Below are 23026 nucleotides of genomic sequence, written 5' to 3'. Positions count from 1 at the left end.
GTATAAATTCCAGTTCAAATATTTATTTAAGTGAAACCTTGAACAAAATACAACTCCCAACATTTACATTGTATTTCTTTCTTAATAAAATTATGATAGGCGAAACATTTGATTAGAAGAGAAGTAGCTTATCACGGTAAAAAAATTTAAGAAAACATCGGCGCTCTCAAGAAAAATTAAGAACCAACCGTGCATGAAGAAAATTGAAATGTAGCGTGAAGGCGACAATGTCGTGTAAAGTTGGCGAAGAGCGGATTCTAATTTCTTCCAGAACCCGCCTTTTCTACCGGCAACCCTGAAATTCTCCAATGTTGATGGACGTGAGGGGGAAAAAGAAACCCTGAGGGCTACATTTAGTGCACGTGAGAAGAAAAGGTCTGAAGTCGGGTGACTGGATTGTAGCAGTTTGTTAGGGAGACTTGTTGGAGAGCCAGCGTCCTTTTAGAAGTCTGCAACAAACGAAAATAGTGGAGCGCTTGGAATTTCTTGTTAACTGTTGTTGGTTTTATGAAATGTCATCGCTTAGTCCTGGACTTACTTCTTTAAAAACTTCACAGGGATAATTTTTGTTAAGTTATTAGACATTTTCTGTGTGTAGAAGTTTGAGACGGCAGCTACATCTTTGTTGTGTTTTTAAAGGGATACATTAACTCTCAACTTTTTGTTGCGGTTCATTATATTTTCTTTTTTGGTAAGTGATATTCTTTTTATGAATGAACTTTCATGATATGAAGAAATTAATTTGTGTAGAAGTATTTATTTTTGTTTATTAATTGGTAACAGAAATATTTGCCTGTCAATATTTGGTAAACAAGTGACGGATTCTGAACGGAATTTTACCATAAATAAAGATTAATTATAATAATTATTTTTTGACAATTGTACAAAAGGCAGTTAAAATTTTAAGACTGTAACAAATTGTAATAATTACCAATTATTTTCATTGTTTACTTACATTTCATTTAACTAGTATTCTTCTAGTAGTTGAGAAATGTTAAATTTCGAAAGATTAGCAAAGCGAGTATAAATTGCGGAGATTAGATTTTTTGAATATCATTTATTTTTATCTGTTTTATTTAGGTGCCGTTTGTTTGATTATGATTGTAATGGAATATCAAATTAAATAATTTGAATGCCAGTGTTCCCCAAAATTAATTATATTCTTAAAAATGATTATTCTACTAGATTTTTCTTCTGTTTTTGATGATTTTTAAATGATTATTCTATTTTTAGGCTATTGTATTTCATTAATAATAATTTTGATTGCTTAAAAATAAAGTAATTGAAAATGCTTATTTCTGTGTTCATTTAAAATAACTTTTATACATTAATTTATAATATATAATTATTCTTTATAAATTCATTTCTACTTTCATTTTCTACTATTGATTTTCACTTTTTTTTGTTAACTAAATAGTAGTTAGAGATAATTGATACTTGTCTTTAAGGTATGTAGATATTAACTCATTTTTTTATAAATATGTTTCTTCATTAATAGAAAGAAGATATAACTTTTATATTTGTTCTCACTTTATTGTTTTTTTTGATACTACAGTAAAAAAAGGATATTTTTCTCCATTTTCAGATTTTGTTACAAATAATAAAGATACATTTCCTAAAACAGTTAAACGAATCCTTATTTGTTCAGTATACATTATATTTTAATAAGTTTTTAAAATCCCTTAATATTAACCCATTACTGTACATTAATGAGTACATTTTAATTTTTTAAAATATCCTTTCTATGTTAGTTATATAAAATAATTATGTATAATATCATTCTAATGCAATTTTGAAAGTCTTACTTTTTTATCAATATTCATCAGAGTTGTTTACTACAGAGGAACATTCAGTATAGCTAGTTTCCATGGCAATATCCATGCTTGAAAGGTGCAACTGGATTAATCTGCTGATCATGAGACATTTTATCCAATTTATACACAAATTATCTCCAAGGTGGAGTGTTAGTGCTTTTAAGAATGCTAATAAAACTTGCCAAACATTTTTTTAAAAAATGTAAACAAAACATTTCAGTGTCTTTTCAATATATATTATCTATTTATTATTTCTTTGTATTAATGTACTATCCATTATAAATATTCATCCATAAAACTTTTGTATGATACTTCTAATTAATTTTTTTAATATTATCCTTCTTATCTCTTTCGTGAATTTTTAGACAACACTGTGATATTAAAGTTCCCCGAGATTTATCGTTGAAAAGTTAATAATCTTGGAATATTCTGCTCATTTTCATAATTTTTTCGCCATTTACACATTCATGTATTTTGAGATGTCTGACCACTTAACCAATGATTATAAATTTATGCATGCAGAAGATAACTGAAATATTATTTGTTAAAATATAATAATCATGTTCTATGCATTCTAAATGTTGGGAAGGGCATTCTTCAGAAATTCCAAAATCTATAGTGATTAATTTTTTTTATTCTTGATTATTTATTAGTAAAAATAATGGACTCTCAAATCTTTTATTGAAAACTTGAACAAAACATGAACATATTTCCAAATTGGTACATAGACACTAAGACTGTCTTGTCTAATCCAGTTGGTTTGGTCACTTTTGGAAAGAAGGGGTGGGTGGGAGATATAGCAGATTAATTTATATTTTATTTCTTATATAGTAATAGGTTTTCTCTATTTTCTTACCTTAATTATTAGTTTTATGCTGCATAAATTGTTACTTCAGATTTTATTTTTCTTCATTGTTTTAAAAGTTAAATTCTATTAAATATTTTTTTATTAGCTATAGAAGTATTCGCATTCTGGGATGAATAGGTGATATCTCTGATTGTCAAACTTAAACGACAATTTGCTTCTCTTTGAAATCCTATTATGGAAATATTGGTCTAAATAATTTTTGTTAATTTTATTTGAAAAAAAAAAATCATTGATAAAAACTTGCATAATAAATAATGGTTGGATATTAAACAATTATTCATTATAGTGATAAGCATTTAATTAGAATCATTTGTTTACAAGTGAAAAGAAATGTGTTTAAATCCTGGACATTCTTTATTTTCTCTTGAAAAAAATTGACCTCTGGATTTTGCAGAATCTCAACCTTTCAAATCGCCCTAAATCTAAAATGAACATTTTTGGATTTATGCCTGTCTATTTGTTAATTCATTAGTTCAAAAATATTTAGACTTAGATGGATGAAATTTGATATATGAACCTTAGGCCAAATTTGTAGATTTCTATTATTTTGAATAAAATCCATTTAGAGTGTCTGTCAGAGTAAAAGAGAACACGATAATTGGAAGATGTAAAAAGCTAGATAAATAAAATTTGTTATGCAGATTACACATTTAAAATGTAGGATCTTATTAAATTTGGAAACCTGTCAAGGGATTGGCCATCAGTTTGTCTGTATTTTCGCATGCCTGTAAACATTTAAAAACATGACTTCACATAAACAAAAACAAATGCAATAAGTATATGATCTTATGACTACAACTGTAGCTTGGTGTCAAATTTTATTTTGAATGGGTTGGGAGGAAGGTGTTCAAAGTTCATACTTGATTTTCTGTAACTTGCATATTATCCACATGCCAGTGATTAATTGCCAAAGATCACACCTGAGATTCAGTATGAATACTAGAAAGAAGACTTGGCAATTATAATTGCCAAATTTTATTTGAATAAAACAGAAAATAGAAAAATTAACATTTTATTTATTTTTTTTTATATTTGGTATGAAAACTAATACTCAAATGTATGTTAATAATTAATTGCCAAAGGTCAGTTTCTAGATTCATGCCAAAGATTGGTATTTCATAATTTCACAAATGCCATGCAATTATTACACAATCGTTGATTTTTCTTACTATACTATATAATACATAACTCTCATATTTGGTGCTCAGAAAATAAATGTATGAGCACTCATGGTCTTTCTGTTCTGCTGAAGTTCTGATTTCCCCACTCTCCATGCATAATTTTCAAGGTATTCTCCCCTTCATTTTCTGAAAAGGAGAGAACATCTTTCTTTGAGAGTAATTGAAAAAGTTTTGGGGGGACCATTTCGAGATTTAATTCAAGACTGCAAGTGAATGGCTGAGCTTGTTCCAGCTATTGGAATGTCTGATCACTTAATCTGTATAATCTAATATATGTTGATACAATATAGAGCATAGTACTTTTGATTTCATTCTTATGTTACTCACAGTTATAAATTGATTCTGATTTAATAATAAGTAGTATTTTTTAATCTTCTTTCTTATATATATATATTTTCATTTTTTGTTTATCTGTAAAGCAATAAACAATTTTTCTTTATTGTCTTGAATTGTATGTTTCTACTACGGATGTCATGTTCCACAAATGTTTCCCCTTTTGCAAAATACAGATATTGTTGTTATTTTCAGTTAATTTGAATGATGACATCATTTTTTGTCTCGCTTGTAATATAAATTTTTAATGGAAAAAGGTAATTGGGTTTTAATGAAGAAAATAGATAATTTTTTAACATAAACTTTATTAACAATTTTTAAAATATCATGATTAAAAACTTTTCTTTGTAAATATTTATACTCTTATGATTTGATATCCTTCAAAAAAAAAAAAAAAATGGTCTGAAGAAATTTTTATTTTTAGTAGTAAATAATGATGAAATTTTAACCAATTTTTTTAAAAATTTGATTATTTGTTGGATCATATTTAAGATTTTTTGAAAAAATAAATTGTAAATATACAGTGAAAATATAACTTGCTGACAGTGAATTCTTTTGATCATACTGTTCAAGGATGTAGAATGAAATTATTGATTGAGATATTTTAAAATATATTCTCAAAGTCAATGTAAAAAAAAAGAAATATCAGCTCTTGTGATTATAATTGTAATGACAGAATTTGTAAATTTTTCGAATATAAATATGCATTAAAAATTTTTTTTTTTCGAGTGTGATCTTTATAATGAATAAACCATAAATACTGTCGTAATAATGTCTCGAGCACAGTGGCATGGCTATCTGGGGATAAGGGGATGAATACCCAGGTACCAATCTTATAAGGTTCAAAAAATTTTACTACATTTATATCTTTTTTTTAAATGAAATATCGTGAATGGGCAAGAAATAATGCATGCCTCAGGCATGATCTATTTTACACTCTTGATGAAAAATTGAGGATAAAAAATTATATTATTCCTCAAGTGCCTGTTACTTGAGGGTTAATACTTTATGCTGCACCATTGCTGCAGCATAAACAAAGTTCGACCTATATTATGTCCTGAGCACCTGTTACCCTTGCTATACCCCTGCTACAGCGTAAAAAAAGTTGGACCTAGTTAATAAAATAGATTGTGAAAGATAAAAGCAATGAATAATTACAGGGATCATAATATGACTCCAGACAGTTATACATTTATATGGGATATTAATTGTTTATTTATATTAGAATTATTTATAAAAGAATTAAAATAAATATCACTAATTTGTTAATGTATTTGTAACGTGCTTTTTAAATAGTTATATGTATTAGTTTTTAGGTAACTGACCAAAATTGTTACATATCCCTTGTGGAATTTGTAATAGACAGAGAAAAATGCTATTGTAACATTTTTAAAGCAACGGAAGAGAGGTAATATTTTTTAACTTCTGAGGGAATTGTTTATTTTTTCCTCTGTTTTTAAGTTTTTAAGAAATTTAGTTATTGTTCATTTGATGTTAAGAATTTTACTGAACATCTATTACAATCAATAGAGAAGAAAAAGCTTTGAAAAATTTCTTTTGTAGTAACTGTACTATTTTTAAAGAAAAGGCCAACAGTGATCAAAATATGACATAAAGAGAAATTTAGGAAATGCATTCACTAAATGTGTTTTTTCTTGGCACCTTAATATTTAAATAATGTAATTCTCTATAACTATTATGTTAATTTTTCTACAGCTAAAGAACCTTTTATGTCTTTTTGTTACTTTAATTGGTGGTGGATATTGCTGCTATTTTTTGTGGAAATGAAAATTTACGTCCTGAATAGAATTGGTTATCTTCTGCTATCTGTCACATCTTTATTCAAATGTAATGTCACTGTGAAAATCATTTTTTAGTTGTTTAAAACTATAATCTCTTGTTTGAATTTTAGAGCTAGAACAGCTAGAATTAACTAGCTGTTACTTGTTCATTTTAATTGTGAAAAATGTCTTGGTCAACATTAAGAAATTCATGCGTTGTGAAATTTTCATTTGTTCTCATATTTTTTTAATCTTTATTTGTTTATTTTTTAATCGAAATCATATATTATTTTTGATTATCAATCAAAATCATTATCATTTATCAGTCATATATTTTTTATGTCTAAGATATGAATTCGCCTTATCCTTATTGTTTTGCACATTTAGTTAAAAAAACTTTCGAAGATCCGAAAATTGATTTTCAGTAAACTAATGCATTTATTTAATAATTTAATCTCACATTGCCACAAATTATGAGCAGAAAGTGATATGTTAGGATAAATTTTTTAATAATAAATAAATGGGTAATATATATATATATATTATGAATATATTGATTTTTCAAGCATCTATTTTATTCTTGCAGAATTTAAATTTTAACATATTATAGTGTTTTCATCTTTTTAATATTACGAATTGTAAATATATTTTTTATAATTAGATTGTGATAAGTTTAATGAAAAAAAAAAAAAAAACCTCAGAGAATTAAAACATATAACATCGGAACTAATGTTTAGTTAAAAGAATTACGTGTTTAGTTTCACTCGAGCTGTTCGTTGTATTGTTAATGTTTTTATTTTGGAATTTAAAATTTAAATAAAAAAATAACGAGTTTTCATTCTTGTTATTCTTGGCATCGTCATTTTAGGATCGAGTCCAAGAAATAGAGGGTAATATTCTCTTTAGTTCGTCGGTGTTCTTAGCAATCGCAACTGTCATTTGAATTCTGTCTTCATCTTCTTTACGCTGATTTTTTTAGTTGTTATTTTTCGACGCTTCTTCATCAACTGTCAGTTTTTGTCTTCACATTTGATACCTTCCTCCCTTTTTTGCATCGCAGTATTCAATGAACTTTTGAATTTTTCTTTCGCTACTGCCATTGACTTTACGGTTTTGTTTTTCCTTTAACTTTCCTTTAGCTTTGATGTGGTAAAATTTTTAATAGTGAGTCTTACAGTGGAATGAAGTTTTAATGAATTTTTCTTACACTCATGGTGATTTGAATAACTATTAAAGACTTAAACCAAAAGCAGGTGAAACCGGAATGTAAAAACATCACACTACCATTATTTTAAATCTTAGAATCTAACTGTTTTTTTTTTTTTACTCTTCACTACCTACAATTACAGTAAAGCTAATACCGTAGTGATAGGTAGCTTTATCACTATTATTTGGACAATGGCTATTGTGTGATTTGACTGTCATTTTATTTTCTGCTTTTCTTTGTGTTTGGGCTTGTATTTTTTTAAGCCACTTGAGTTAGCTATGCTACTTGCAGGTACAAGTCCTCCCCCCTCTGAAAAGTTGCAAAAAAAAAAAAAAATGTTGCTGACAGATTGGAAAATAGTGATTAGCGCGTTTCCCAGACGTATAAAAAGGTTAGAAAGGGTGAAGGGGGGACCGAGCTGGATAATCTTGGGCATCTGCCGACTTTTTCTGAGAATGAGTATGTGTCATAGAATTGAGATAAAAATCAAGTTTGCACTTTATTATTGAGAAAGACCGGACTAGCCAGCTTGCCCGATTGTAAATTGGCGCATTATAGTTAAGACAATGCGTGCCCTTAGGATTTACATCCTGACTCAAAAGTTCCCTGGATAGAAATTAGCAATGCGATAGTGTGTAGCAATATTAATTTCTGCAGACAGGGTATCTTCGATGAACGGCGACAAAACAAAATCTCCGCAGATAGCTTGTCTTCTATACGAATATTAAAAAGCACTGCAATCAAATCTAAGTTTATATTAGATTATATCATATATGAAGTTTTGAATGAAGTCTTTTAAATCTCAGTTGCTTCAGAATACATTTTGAAAACTTATGGGAAAAGTTGACAAATCGTTTTGACGAAATTACTCCCCAATATGATCATGTATTAACAATTCCAACACCTTATTCTTATATCTAAAAGATTTCTAAACATCGTCTGCGTCAGAAATTTAGTAAACTTTAGAATGTATTCTTTGTCATATGTTTGAGGGGCTACATGCCAAATGATTATGGAAACTAGTGAATAATAACCAATAAATAATTAATAATGATAACCAATTAGTTATGATTATTAATTGTTTATTAATAAACAATTAATAATGATAATTAACTTTAGCTTCTAACTTTTAAAAATTAATATTTAAACGTAACTTTAAATATTAATGAATTAAGATATTTTATGTTTATTTTGCAATTTAATACTTGTTTACTTATGGTTTATATATTATATTACAATACAACATTTTAAGTTTGAATTAGTTTGAAATCCGATATGAAGTGGAATGTGCAATTCGCTTCTGACGTTATGGATTATTAATATTTGGTTAAGAAATATTTTTCTTAAACTTTGTGGAGAAATTGACTAAAAATTCGCAAAATAATTTTATGTTATACAACACCAAAAAATTTCCAATAGTTTCAATCATAAAAATTAGATTTTTTTTTTCTTTTCTCGTATACGAAATATATAGAGAGAAAGCATTGTAATTCGTCAAGAAATTCGAATTCAATTCTCGTTTCACATTTTTCGTAAAACACATTTTTGACATTATGTTTGATGTAAACACAATAACTAAAAAAAAAACAAAAATATCTGGACTGAACGTTTGAAATTTGAGATATGGATTTTAGATCAAATTTGTAGATTTTTTATCAAGTTTTGAACGAAATCCATTTAGAGGAAATCTGGCCATTTGAGCACAAATGGCCAGATAATAAATACATAATTAATAAATAATGGCCTCATAATAACTACAAAACCTTAAAGAGTTAGATGGATAACATTTGGACGCTAATGTATGATTTAAAATGTGGATTCTTATCAAATTTTGAACAAAATCGTTCAAATGGTTAACCATCTGCCTGTCTATATTACACATGCAAGTAAACTCAATAACTTAAAAACGTATTTATTTAAATCAGTGAAAATTCAGTATTTCATTGATTTAAATCAATGAAAATTCAGTATTATAACTAGGGTTCTGTGTTAAAGTTTGGCTTTAATCGATCGGTAAAAAGATGTCCAAAATACATATTCGCACAATCGATTCAGTAAAAATTCTAGACTCATACCAAGGATCTATATTTCGCAACTATTGTTCACCATACCTGCAAGACATTCGTGGCCATCCAAGATTCTCAGTTTTATGCTGGAAAGGAGTGGAATAAGATCTAAATTGGAGAATATGCGAAAAAGTTTCGGAGTGGCCACTGCCACTGGTTTAAATTCCGATAATATACGTATATATAGTGCGTGTATACTGTAATCAGTAATCTTGTAATATCTTTTTATATATTAGTAAGCAGAATTTTAAGAATCTTACAACGTGACAGAAGTTACTGTTATATTAGATTAGTTGTTTGGGTATCATTTGGGGTAAACGTTATTTGATAGATGGGAAAACTTTATGAAATAGAACGCCAACGCAATGCAAAAAGAAATATACTAAAAAGAAATTTATAATATTTTTTTATGTAAAAAATACTGAGAATTGAATAATAAAAATTTAATACTACAGAAAGTATACTCACATCTTTCTGTTTCAGTTCATGCATTTTTTAAACTTTTTACTTTAAAAACTAAAGATTGCATTGTAGGTGTGAGTGGAGCCCTATTATCACTGGCAACCAATATTTTCAAATCCAGTCCATCGCTGTTCCTGCAATTAGTTTTAATTTCTTTTTCTTCTTTTAGTGTTAGTTTTATTTCAGATTTCTAATGGTTAGTTATAAAGATACGGTCATATATAGGAATGGTTTTGTTCAACCATTGTTGAATTTTCTTTGCAAGAGAATTCTTACCATATGCAAATTTTCCAAATAACGGAAGAAATGGTATTTTTAAATATTTATGTTTTTATCAATTCATGCTAGGAGAACGCTTGTTTGAAATTTTGAAAGAAATATCATACCGAACAAATAATTAGTGATTCTACAGCGTTTCTGTGGTATTAAGTAATTTTGTAATTTAAGTGAGATATTTCAGTAATTTTTCAAATAGAGTAAATTGTAAATTCCACATTTCAGGAATCATAAGAGGATTTTCTATTTAGTTCTGTTAGCATTATTTCTTCTTAACTATTAATTATATATTTAGGTTGATAATTTATTGAGGGGAGGATTCGAGATTTTAATTATTTATGATGTGTATTTAAAAACTATCTGCTTCAGCCTTGTGACATTTTCCTAAATAAAATTTACTGAAATATTAACATTTTTGCTATTAGTCTTGTAGTAATCGAGTATAGTAAAGTTTATATTGGAAATGAGTAAGTGATGAGATACAAAGGAAGTTTTCTGGTTTTGTATCCACTTCCTTTTGTTGCTGAGTAATGTTTGGTTATTTTTTCTGCGGTCCAGCCGAGAAATAGGAAGTTCATGTAAGCATCAAATGAAAATCTTAATAGGCATCTGGAGCCTTGCGGTAGCATCTGGCCCACAAAGCCACACGTCACTGTTCCCCACGTTTTTGACAGGCTGACGCGATTGCATACCTGCATTCTTATCAAACAATTTCTTTTAAAGAAAATTCTTTATCATTGCTGATGGAGGGGAAAATATGACGGCTCCCCCCCCCCTCTCCTTGCTTTAATTTTTTTTAGTCAAGAACTGTATTCTGGGTGGAGACAGGAAATTCTTTTGACAGGATGCAATCCCTGCAGATGATGTGTAGACCGTGTTCCACATTTTCAGCCCCTGCTCATAAGAAAAAAATACCCCCGCATTTTTTTCCCCGGTCGCCAGAGATGGATAGAAAGCTTGATTTTAATTGGCATCGAAAACGAACAGCGGCTAAATTAGATGGAAAAGGAAACTGGCAATACTCGTAAGGTCGGGTGGGTCGGCAATATTACGTTCTTATTTTTCTCCCTTCATCTTGCTCTGAAAGGAACCGCTTGGCTTTTAAAGATGTGATTAATAAGGGAGGCGTGACGCGAAAAATGAGTAATGGCGTCATCGATTTCTTGTTCCTTAATTTTGTTCTGAAATTTTTTATTGGGATGAAACTAGATTCCTTCGGCTGTAAGACGTCGAATGATGCGTAATGAAGTGGCGATTATTCCCGGCTTGGCGAAATAGTTCTAAGAAATTGTTAAATAAATCAGCGGATTTTTTTTCCTTCTAAATACATAATGTTTAAAAATGTCCCAAAATTCAGTAACAGATTACACATTTAAGTTTAAAAATATGCTTTAAACTATCTACTTGCTTACCATAGTAACAAGTGAATATTTAAGCATAAATTATTGCCGAATGCCGCTCTAAGTTTTGTTGTTGCACAAAATTGCGAAACCTTCAATCAAATCAATGTTCTCTGTCATTTGTTTTAACACAACTTTCAATTTTTAAGAATTTATTTATTACGAATTATAACAATTCTTTCTGATTTTTTCCACTGATCGAAATTAGTAATTTTATGTAAGATGAGTATCAACCCATTGTGAAAGTAAGATGAGGGGGAAAAAAAATTAAGTTCTACAGAATGATCATATCAAGCATTTGGAAACGTGCTTCCAAAAATAATGATCAAGGTGAATTTTATGCTAATGTCAATTCCTTGAAAAAATAAGACAGTGGATGTAAATACAAATGCTTGGGATATATTCTTTTTAGGAGAAAAGACATTATAAAATCACCAACTCACGCCATATTTTCCAAATTTACATCAATCAAATTTCTTATCTTTCTTTTTTTTTAAAGGAAAATCCGTCCAATAATTTCTTACAGAAAAAAACAGCGGGAATGTCTCCCCAAAACTTTCTCTAATAGATTTGTATCTATTAGAGACAAATCTATTAGAGAGTATAATCAATTGTTTATACTCTCTAATAAATTTGTCATACCAGAGAACGCCTTACGTGGCACTGGCGTACAGTAGTTACGAAACATTGACTTTTACATGAAATTAGAATTTTGGCTGAATCTATTGTGTGATTCTTCTTATTTGGCAATTACTCCCTGACATGCGCTGATTATATCCGAAAATCGAATTTGTATTTTAGATATGTTTTTCTCAATCGATTAAAACAAAAATTTGATACAAAACTGAACTTGTAGTAACAAATTCTGATATCAAATTTGATATATTTAAGTCACCGTGTTTTTGAATTATCGCATTTATTTATTTCTAAGACCGACAGACGGTCAACCTGTTGTTGGATTTGGCGCAAAATTTGACCTATGTTTACACTATAAACGTTGAATCTGTGTGTCGATTCTTAGCTGTCCAGCTCTTTCCATTTTGTATTTATTGTGCTAACTTATATTCGAACAGCTGGACAGGTAAACTTTCTCTGAATAGATTTACTCAAAATATTATGCAAATTTGGTGTACAAACCGTATAACACATTTCAGCCATCTAGTTCAAATCATTTTTGAGTTATCTTTCTCATTGACAGATAGACAGATATTTTTCAAAAATGTTTTTAGATCGGGAAGGTGTGAAACGTGGAGATTCAACAAAATCTCGAGTTCGAATTTTTGTACTACTTATACGTGAAAGTAAAAATTAAAAAGCAAAGCTTCGTAACCAAGAGATCCTACTTACAAGTTTATACAGTAACGAAGTTATTGAAAAATCCGGAAACTATCTGAACACTCATAATAAAAAATTATAATATTTTTAATATAATAAATGTAATATTTATTTTTTAATTTAATTTTTTTATATTAAATGTTGCATTCTATATTTACTTTCCTTTGCTGCTATTATTAGGAGACAAATTGAATTCATCAGCTGCTATTATTATTATGGGATAGAGGAAGTATTACGTATTGGCAGTAATTGAAATATTGAATAACAAAATTCAAAACAATACAAAATTCATACAAAAACAATAACAAAATTCATATTTCTTTTGTGTTACATATTTTAAACTTTAGAAGTGACGGACCACTGCCTGTCAGCAAAAATTTTCACTGGCCATGCGGATGATTTGACCAACTGAAGGAGTTGAAATTATACCTCGCTGGAGAAGGTGAAATGCATGCACGGATTGTATAAATTTTGGTTTCTGTTTTTAATTACTTGAAAGACCATGTGTCATGAATTAATAAAACCAGAACAAACTCTTTTATATTAATTATTTAAAAATAAATTTTAATCAAATATAATAAATTCATCAATCTGGTTATTTCTATTTTTTGTTATCAACTTGTATTATAAAGTTGTACGGAGTGTAGGGGACAGATTTTGTGTATGATTCTTAGTCTATAAACAAAGTCTTGAAAATACTTCAAATTTTTCAGAAAGGAATTCTGGCGGTCAGATCTTTAATTGAAAATTCAGTAATATTTTGACATTTGGTTTGTAATTATCGTTGTAGAAAATGGCAAAAGCAGTTTTTAAAAAAATAATAATTATCATTCGATGAAGCGATCTTTTTTTATGCAGTGGTGAAACAACCCTCTATGAGATTTTGCCGCAATGTTCCCTAAGCATTAAACCATTTATATAATTTTGAAGAAGCAAGGGTTGTTGAATTTTGGTTGAGCTTCTGTCTATTGAAGTGTAACCAACATTCACCGCGGAAGAGCTTTCCTGTGTAGATGAGTCAGTGGAAGGTGAAACCGCAAGATGACTTGCTCGTAGGACAGATTCTCTGGTTTTTACAAGTCTTGTTGAACAAGACTTGTAGAATAGTTGGATTATTACATTGTATTCTGTAGATGAAGATGTTGATACCATGTATTCATGCGCTTTTATTTTTTTAATAAACGTACTAATACAAATAAAAATCCCCATGTTTGTGCACATCTGATACAAATATGCAACCGTTCTGCCATACCTGTCAGTTGGCAAGGCTATGCAGATTCATTTTAGCAGTCTTTAAATGAAAATATGTAACATATAGAAGATAATAATTTGTTTGTTCAGAGATTCCAAATACATAATGAAACTGCCCATTTTTTTTTCTATATTTTTATGTAATAGAGTTGTATGAATAAGTTTGTTGTGCTGATTAAATGTTCGAAATCAGGAAATATTAAAACTGTCTATGTTCGAAAATATTGTATCACTGAGTGAATTGATGCATCCTAAAAATCTCTCATTGAATGAAATGCCACATCCTAAAAATATCTCATAGAGTGAAATTTCATGTCCGAAAAAACAATTTATTCTTAAGAAGCGAATAAGATGCAGTATCAAATATAAAAAAGCATGGAAGAGTTGGCTTAATTGCTTTTCAAACTTTACCTAGAAACTGTTCTGTTAGAAGATTGTTGAGAAATGTTTTTATTTAAAATAAAATATTTTTTTTTAAAAAAAGGATGAATTGATGCTATTGAGATGTACAGATTCATTTAACTTCGAAGTGTTTGCTTTACGAAATAATATTTTTATGACAACTAAACCCATTTTGTTTTTAGTGATCGAAAAAGACTGGCCGATGACCTAAATTCTTATGAAGTCATTCCATGCTATTGGATTCAGGACGCTAATGTCCATAAATAACAAACAAAAAATATTCCAAATTAATATTGATTCTAGAGGATTGAAGTCCTAAGTTATTTGTCTCTGTACTGAATAAGTCGTTCAAATATTTTGAAACTTTTTCTTTCTGAGCATCGTGGCAGGTTTAAAAGGTCGAATCATTTCCTCGAATTTTTTTTTTTTGCTTTATATTTAATTATTAGTAGACAACCTTGTCTGGAGGTATAAAAGATTTTGCAGCTGCCAGTCTGAAGATGATGATGTCAAGATTTTATTCTTTGGGATCCCTTCCAAGTTATGCAATTTTTTCCCCTTGCTGGAACCCGCTTTTCCTTTTACTAAAACTTGCGATTATTATTATTTTTTTTTTCTATCGAGCTAAAAATTTTATTGTGGTTTTCTTATGCTAATTATGTCTTGAAAGAAAAAAAATTTTGCAACTATTTTAATATTGTTTTAATTAACTGAAACGATATGAAAGTAATCTATAAAAACGATTTCGGCTTTGTTCTTACGAAATTTTTGTAATTGCTTTTGTATTATGGAACAGTTCTTTTAATGGAAATATAATCTCAATGAAAATTTATGAATGCAATACTTAATGCTAATCTTATTTTATTACGGAATATTGAAATATTAAATTCAATTGTAGTTAATTAGAACATGGAAAAATGTGCATTTCTCTATTTAATATAGATATCGAATAAGGAATGTGAAGTTTTTTATTGTTTATGACCATAAATTGATTTTATTCATTTGTCAGATTTGCGTAATCCACGTATTATTTATATGAGAGGAAGAGACAAGGAGATATTTTTCATGCCCCCTAGATCATTTTTTAAAAATACTTTTTGTTTTATATAAATTCATTTGAAGAAGGTATTTTCCTGCCTTTACTAAAGTTTTCTGCCAATAAAAAACAAACTTTGAAAATTTCAATGATAATGTTTTTGCTCTAATCATGGAAATTTATGTAGTCCGTGATTTTAGCTGTTATCAGTTCTGTGACTAAGAAAATCTTAATTGTTTTATGCCGTAAAAGAAAAGGCATCTCTGCTAATAAATATAATATTTTTAAAAGGGTGCAATAATTGAAATTTCAAAAGAAAAATGAATTAGTTAAGAGAAAATTAATTTTTTCATTTTTAGATTGCTTCAGATGTTATCTGATATTAAATGACCAGTTATTATTATTTTTTTATAATTACCGAGATTTATTATAAGATACTAAACTAAATTTGCTTTTCAGTGATTTAAAATTTAAATTTAATTGCATTGCTTTAGATATTTGTTGATAATATATGAAATCTTTTAATTAAGCCTATTTGCTGGATAATTTTTCCTGTTGATTAGAAGAAGATAATTGAACAATAAATTCCAATTTAATTTCGGTGATACCATTCAGAAAGATAACAAAAATAATTGATCTTTAGTTCTTTTAGACATACAGACGAATTGATTCTTTTGAGATCACATGGTGTTGAAATGTTTTTGGAACCCTCAAAAAAATATCACAGATATGTGTACTTGTATATTTCGGCCGGTTAAATATATTTTATATGTCTTAAATAATGTAAATAATTTTATATGTCTTAAAATAATGTAAGATCATGTACTTGTAATCATTATAAATATATTTTATATGCTAATATTTTCCATTTTATTATTACTTGTTTGTAATTAAACAAACTAATCATTGTTTATAAATAAGCTAATTTTAATTCAATAAATTTTAATTTATACCCGATGTTTTCTTATATAAATATATGCTTAATATCAAAGAAGGTTGAGGATTCTTTGGGTAAAAGAAATTGTAGCTGTTTTTAATTGTTTTTTTTAAATGTAATTTTGATATTAATTTATTTTCTATACGATGTTTATTGATGCATAAAATTAAAATAGAATTATTTTAATATTAAATATTAAAATATTTAATATATTTAATATTAAAATAATATATATTTAATTAATATTAATTAATTAAAATATTTAATATTATAAAGAAATAAAAGTAAGAAACATGATAATGTTTAATAACAATAATTGGTGCATTTTGTCATTTTTTTAACCTTCTATAGGAATTTTAGTCTATTATAAATTCTCTTATCTAATCTTTATTTTAATTATTTAATTTTTTTAGAGAAGTGAATTTGATATAAAGGAAAGAATTATTTTGTTAATAGCTTCTAAGCTGGTGATTGCCCCAAATCTGAGTCGTACTGAAATTTTTCAGATTATTTCATAAATACAGTAATTGTTACTTTAAAGCCATTCATGATAAATTGGATTTTTTTTACGCCTTTTAAATATCGCCAAAATATAAGAGGATAGTTTTTTTTTAGAAAAGGTTAACTATTTTTATTTGTAATTAATCTGATTCTTTCACGAAATTAGAAAAGTAAGAATGCAATATTAACTCTAAACAATAAAAATATTATTGATGACTAACATTTTAAAACTGATATATTTATTTAGACGGAGCTGAATCTGTTCCCTAATAAAGAATTGATTTTCCTTACACAATTTAAAGTTCAGAAGATTTTTATGAACATAAATCAAGAATTACGCAAAGTTTACTTCTTTGACGTACCACGTTACGGAATTCGAACAACAATGTAGTTTTCAGTAAATTTTTATAATATAATTCTGAAACATTAAGATCGTTTTTCCTTTAATGGAATCTCATATATTCAAGAATGTACCTTGCTAACTTGATTATAATTTAAATGAAGAAAAATTCGGGAACAGAATGATCTTAGATGGCATTTGATTGGCTTTGCAGGAGTATTTGATATCTCTTTGCTTATTAAATGTAAATAATTCCCTGGAAATAAACAAAACGGTTTGTTTTACCTACTTAACTGATTAGTAATTCCTGAATATGTGATATTCATTAAAAATTAAAACTCGATGGTTCCGTGAGAATTTTTTTTTCTCTCCCAAACTAGGAAAATGAATTCTTAATTTGTTTGGATTATCTGAACTAAGTTTTTATATCTGGAAAATGAAGGTGGAGAATTAATGAGCTCAAGAATAATTGAATTTTTCTCTATGAAAAAAACCTTCGTTTCAGAGTCCCATGTCATACCATAGCTTTGGTGCGAGCAAAATCTTTGAATTGTTCTTCCAAATGCAGTAAATTGTCGCAAGTTTCACAAAGTTGTAAGATTGGTTTCAGAAATTTGTTTTTGTTGTAGAGCAGTCTTATTTTTTATAACATTTGGATATATATTAATTTTTTTATTTGTATTTGAAACACCTTTCTTTTATGCCTTAATACGAGAAAATATTTATTAGTTTATATAACATACAGTAGACTCCCGATTATCCGCGGGCGGGTTATCCGCGCCTGCCACACAAAGGTTTTTTTTTTTTTTTTGACTGATTTTTTCAAAAAGGTGCAGTTTTACAGTTATGCTTTTGTAATTACATAATACATTACAGTATTAAAACAGTACATATGTATTAATTTTTCTGTGTATCCTTGACGGCTCTCGTAAATACAAAGCACTTTTCTGTTTTCATTAACAAAATGCAATTTAGGTTAGTTTTGAGTGATATACTAAAATATTAAGCGTTAGTTAAACATTTCCTGCTGTTTATTTTACGTTTTATTGTACATAAAACGATTTTTCAAAGTTGGAATGGCTGCTTTCTTTTTTGCTATACCCGTTTTTAGCTTTTTTCGGATTATCCGCGATTTTTGTTATCCGCGGCGGCCGCGCCACCCAATTCCGCGGATAATCGGGAGTGTACTGTAGTTTAATTTCACTTAATGCTTAATTTATTTAATTATATTACAGGTGTGATTAGTATTAGTAAAACAAATGTTTATTGAAAAATTTATTTTCCTGTTAAAAGAAAGGAACTTTTTGGCGTAGGACTTTTTATTCTTTATAAGCTTATCTCTGAAAAAAAATAAATCAAGAAAGGGTTAAAAAAACAGAATTTGAATTTCCCGGTGAATATTTTCGTTTCTATCAAATTTCCTATAAATATTTTGTTTTTTACGAGCAAAAGTGGCGGTATTTATAATTTAAACAAAAATGGATGCAAAATATGTTGATGAATTGTCCAAATTCCATTGGCAAGGAGATATTTATATTGAATATTTTCGTATTAATCGATGATATGCAGTTAACTGTCATCACTTCATATCCAGCCTATCCTTTGATCGGTGTTTTCTGAGAAGACAGAGTAAAATTTCTTCTTTAAAGCAATCGAATTTTAGTCCATTTAGCAAGAAAAATAGTTCTTGGTGATGACTCTCCAATATTTGGCAACTAGAATATCTAAAGAAAAGGATCAGAAATTGCTATAAAATTTGATTTAAAACGCTCTTTAATGTAACTGCTAATTATGTCTGATTATAAATGAATAAAATTTGTGATTCTTGCATCTCACTGCCGAAATAAAAGATTGTAATATTTCTTCTGGCACGATCCCAAAGGGCTCAAATCTCTTCATCCACATCTTCGTGAGAAAACGTTTGTTGAAACTGGCCAGACCAGTTTTAACCATTGTTAATAAATCACAGATCGATGTTAAATTGTTCTTGATCGTTTTCAAGCACGATGTTTGGTAACGTGTGCAATTAGTTGCAGAGTCGCCTCTTCTGACCCCTTCTGCGTCCGACAGTGGCAGTTGCTGCTGTAATTGGCCGTGCATCCACGTGACGAATGTGATAAGGGCATTTAATTGGAGAGAGTGCCCGTCACAACTGATGTAATTAACTTGCAAAGATGTCTCTTTGCTCTTCTCTTTCTTTTATCTTGAGTAATGATCGGCAGTTAATGAAGTTTAGGCCGTTGTATTAAGAGTCTATTATATCTCTTGTCCACTCGGAGATTTTGCTTTGGTGTCTTTTTCTTGTTGGCATTGTTTTGGCGGAAGAAAGACGTCTGAAATTGATGTAGTGGAGTTTCTGTGTGCGTGAAACCTTGTCAGTTTGGTTAAAAGGAAAGAGACATTTTTCGTTATGTTTGTTAATAAAGAAGTAGGTTTCTGTTGGGTTATTAATTTTTTGTGGTGAGCATAAGTTCGTATTTAATTAATTTTGTGATTTTTTTTAATGTTTAGGAATCTTATCGCAATTTGTGTAAATTTTTAAACTGAGTGGAATTGTTAAAAAAAAAAAGTTGGCGATTTTGTATTTTTTTTTCTCTTAATATTTAAGAAGATATATTTAAAGTGATCAAACGTCCTGGTTTAATCCTAAGACCGTTTTTTTTTTTTTTTTTTTTTTTTTTTAACTCTTAATATCAGCTTGAATAAAATCTCATATTTGCTCATTTTTTACTTTTAAGTTATTTTTGACAAATCCCAAAGCTTGGTTATCAACTAACATAAAGTTACCAAGCAACGTAACCTGAGACTTTGAAATGGTTTGCTGTATTTTTAAGGTAATTCCATTTTATGCTTTCATTAAATTTGTCCGTCAAGTCAAACTTATTCAAATTAAAATCAAGTATCATTTAAACTTCAGAATATTATTCTTAGAATTTTTGTTTTAATTTTTAAAGCTTGTAAATTAGCATGCCCTTTCCCCCCTTTTTTTGCTAATTAGTCAATTAAATTAAAGTCAAGCTCTAGAATAATTTTGTATTAAAGTGCTTGGATTGCATTTTTGGGGGGAGGAGCTATAATATTTTTACCATTTTGTCATCGTTATTTCTGTTTGTCTTAGTATTTATTTAAAAGCTGATATTATAGAGATAAAATGAAAGTGATAAAGAGCATCTGGTTTTGGTAGTTGGAATAAGGGTAGGAGCAGGAGAACCTAACCCCGGTTTGTCTGTGGGCCCCTATAGAGTTTAATCCGACTCTGTTTAATTCTATTTGATATAGCGTTAATAGCCGAGTCTAAGAGTTAAAAACTCATGATAAAGAAGTGTCTAAGTCACCTGAAGTAAAAGTCTGATTTAGCTATTGCATATGTGAACAGATTAACTTCCTGGTAGATTTTCCGGGCTTGAAAGAAAACCCTAAACAATCAGCCTATCACAGCGAGCAATTCCCTGCCATTACTCATATCAATTAATTGCATCAAATAATTGCCTCAAACAATTGAAGGATTTTTGACTTTCGTGGATCTGGTTCTTCAATTCTTCCATTGAGAATATATGAGCTAATGCTTTGGTACTTTTAAGGATAAATTATGTAATTAGTAGCCATTTCATGTTTTATGTGAAGCTAAATTTTTATTTTTCATTTAGATTAATTTTTTAAGATGATGTTTTTCATTTATTTAGAATTAAGTTAAATTGTAAATGGTACTTTTGTTTAATCGTTAGTTTCGAACTTACACAGGAAGGACGTGAGTTATTTTTGAATTTCCTGAGCTTGAGAGTTTCTTATTTTCGCATGCTGTAAAACAGAATTATACATTTTTAGAAGCGATGAGGAGCGGATGTTGAACCAATATTATTTATATTAATAAAATTGAAACACTAATTTTTTTGGTACTCTTTATAGGAACCCAAACTATTGAATAGATTTTCTTCTAATTTTGCTTACAAATGCTATGAAGCAAAATAAATCGTTTTATGAAGATTTCATGACATTAATGATTTTTTTTATTAACTGAAATCTGTTTACAATGCGCATGCACAATATTCCGGTAACAAACAACATGAAAGCGGCCAAGATTTGTTTTGTAAATTTATTTCAAATAGTCAAAGAATGGAAAAGACATTTATAAAATGTAATCTATCTTTTTGGTCTTGAAAAATGTTTCCTTAACTTGAAAAACTGTGAGATTTTTCTGTTATTTAGAATTTGACTGCTTCTTTTTAATGCTTTGTGAAATGCTCTCGTTTTAAATGGGAAATTAAATTCCTGTACTGTTCTGTAAACGCTCATTTTAATTGCCTTTCTTAATGTTTATATTTTTTGTCGTGTTTCAAAAATTATTTGTAATATGAAATAATTAACTTTCTGTGCTTATTACAAATATTTTGGGGCAGTCTGTTTTTTTTTGGCACGGAGAAGTTTTTAACCATTTAACTGTTTTTGACGAGTATACTCTTCATACAACATTTTGCGTTATGACGAGTTTATTCGTCAGGAGTACTAAATAATTTAGAATAAATTAGAGTTTTAGAGTAATTAGTAGGAGTAAATATAATTTAGATACACATTTTCCAAAGAGGTCGAAACTGTTAACAGGTAAATTAAAAAAGTTAGCAAGCGATAGATATTTTTTAAGGAGAGGGGGGGGGGGAGGATGATTTTGTCGAGCTGTAATATTTAATATATTTTTACTATTCTGCGTTAAGATGTTTATACCACATAACTTTTAACCAACTGATTCGATATGTACTAAAATTAATTTTTGCTATAACTATTCGTTACGTTGCCTATTGCTTCATTCTCTTGGATACTGAAGAAAAGTTTTCTGGAAGGTTTTCGATAGTTAATTTATTAGTTAAAGTTTCAATAGTTTGTTCATCCCAATCAACGCTCAATATATTAATTTATTATTAAAATCAGTAAGGACTCAGAAATATAATTTTTAAAAATTGAATAGCACTTATTCGATGAATTTGTATAAATCCTTTATTATATGCATTTATTAATTTAAATTATTATGCTGTGAATTGAAAATCTTTAGCAGGTCGGTTAAAATGTAACTAAATGGACCTGAATTTGCTCATCCCGGCTTTAAAAGCTAAGATGATTTATAATTCATTTGGGTTTGTATCACTTTTTCATACACTACTTTATATCTTTCGTCTCGATTTGAGACTTAGTCCAAATCTTGTCCAAGCAAGCGACTTGCCATCTTGTCCCCAATACGCGTGACTAGTTTTTCGAGAAGGCCTTGAAGAATGAATGTCGTGAAATTTGCAGGTACGCGTTTCGCACGCCCACGGGTGTCGGACGGGGCTGAACAGACATGAGTGTAATTAGACCTTTTTATTGCTTTCTTTTTGCTCCAGACCTTATAGAAAGGGGTGAACCGTACGTAGGATGCACTTGATTGACACCTTCTCAATGATCCCGCCCATGTCTTGCTGGTACAGAAAATGCAGGATATATACTTTGTGTTTATTTTATTAATGACTTGAGTTCTTTTGATGTTGGGGCGATGTTTTTTGTAACGGCTGAGGAAGAAGCAAATCTGTTGAAATTTTGGTTTTTACAGCGTTCTGAGACTTTGTTTTGTTTTGAGAACATCTGCACTGAAATATGAGAATACTAGTAACGAAAAGACAAAATTCTGGAAAATCTACGTAGGTTAAAAGTTAATGAGGTCTTTAATTTTTGTGTATCGTTCCTAATTTGTTTGTAGTAGAATTAATCATATACTTTAGTAATTGACTTCATTAGTTAAAACTGATTTCAAAATTAGCTTGTATTTGTTTCACCCCAATTATGTAAAAGATTGGCGTTATTATTGCTT

At 28.7% G+C, this 23026-nt stretch overlaps 1 protein-coding gene across 2 annotated transcripts in view; it reads left to right on the top strand.

Moving 5' to 3' along the window:
* Positions 1 to 357: 357 nt before the first annotated feature.
* The window catches only part of LOC129966175 (cell adhesion molecule-related/down-regulated by oncogenes-like), an 82924-nt gene continuing 60255 nt past the window's right edge, over positions 358 to 23026 (top strand). For both annotated transcript variants that reach the window (XR_008784263.1, XM_056080575.1), the window contains exon 1: positions 358 to 691. The gene's annotated coding sequence lies outside the window, so the exon portion shown is untranslated. The remainder of the gene's footprint in view (positions 692 to 23026) is intronic.

This window comes from Argiope bruennichi, chromosome 4 (assembly GCF_947563725.1).
Source record: "Argiope bruennichi chromosome 4, qqArgBrue1.1, whole genome shotgun sequence".
NCBI lineage: Eukaryota > Metazoa > Arthropoda > Arachnida > Araneae > Araneidae > Argiope > Argiope bruennichi.
The sequence above is the reverse complement of the archived record's forward strand: the minus strand, read 5'-3'. Positions and strand labels throughout refer to the sequence as shown.